Source organism: Seriola lalandi, unplaced genomic scaffold (genome assembly GCF_002814215.2).
Source record: "Seriola lalandi dorsalis isolate HSWRI2012SDOR001 ecotype SW California unplaced genomic scaffold, Sedor1 jcf7180002054763, whole genome shotgun sequence".
Lineage (NCBI taxonomy): Eukaryota > Metazoa > Chordata > Actinopteri > Carangiformes > Carangidae > Seriola > Seriola lalandi.
In genome coordinates this window covers 658643-659989 of record NW_019525316.1, presented here as the reverse complement: position 1 = coordinate 659989, position 1347 = coordinate 658643, and positions in this window count along the sequence as shown.

The following is a 1347-nucleotide window of genomic DNA, read 5'->3' as shown; positions in this document are numbered from 1 at the left end:
TAATAGTACAGTAACTCATAAAATGCAAAAAAACGACATAGTATAGTATGACGAAAATTTTCAAAATGAGTAATAGTATAGTAAGGCATAAAATGCAAAAAAAACAACATAGTATAGTATGGCGAAAAATTCAAAATATGTAATAGTATAGTAAGGCATGAAATGCAAAAAAAATATAGTATAGTATGGTGAAAAAAGTCAAAATATGTCAAAATATAGTAAGGCATCAAATGCAAAAAAACAACATAGTATAGTATGGCGAAAAAAGTCAAAATACGTCAAAGTATAGTAAGGCATAAAATGCAAAAAAACAACATAGTATAGTATGGCAAACAATTTCAAAATACGTAATACTACAGTAACTCATAAAATGCAAAAAACAACATAGTATAGTATGGCGAAAAATGTCAAAATATGTAATAATATAGTAAGGCATAAAATGCAAAAAAAACAACATAGTATAGTATGGCGAAAAAAGTCAAAATACGTCAAAATATATTAAGGCATGAAATGCAAAAAAACAACATAGTACAGTATGGCGAAAAATTCAAAATACGTAATAGTACAGTAACTCATAAAATGCAAAAAAACGACATAGTATAGTCATAAAATGGAAAAAAAAAACATAGTATAGTATGGCGAAAAAAGTCAAAATACATCAAAGTATAGTAAGGCATGAAATGCAAAAAAAATATAGTATAGTATGGTGAAAAAAATCAAAATATGTCAAAATATAGTAAGGCATCAAATGCAAAAAAACGACATAGTATAGCATGGCGAAAAATTTCAAAATGAGTAATAGTATAGTAAGGCATAAAATGCAAAAAAAACAACATAGTATAGTATGGCGAAAAATTCAAAATATGTAATAGTACAGTAACTCATAAAATGCAAAAAAACGACACAGTATAGTATGGCGAAAAATTTCAAAATGAGTAATAGTATAGTAAGGCATAAAATGGAAAAAAACAACATAGTATAGTATGGCGAAAAAATTCGGAATACCTCTAAGTATAATAAGGCATGAAATGCAAAAAAACGACATAGTATAGTATGGCAAACAATTTCAAAATACGTAATACTACAGTAACTCATAAAATGCAAAAAACGACATAGTATAGTATGGCGGAAAATGTCAAAATGAATAACACTATAGTAATGTCAAAAATGCAAAAAAAAAACAACAGTATAGTATGGCGAAAAATTCAAAATACGCAAAAGTACAGTAACTCATAAAATGCAAAAAAACAACATAGTATAGTATGGCAAAAAATTCAAAATATGTCAAAATATAGTAAGGCATGAAATGCAAAAAACGACATAGTATAGCATGGCGAAAAATTCAAA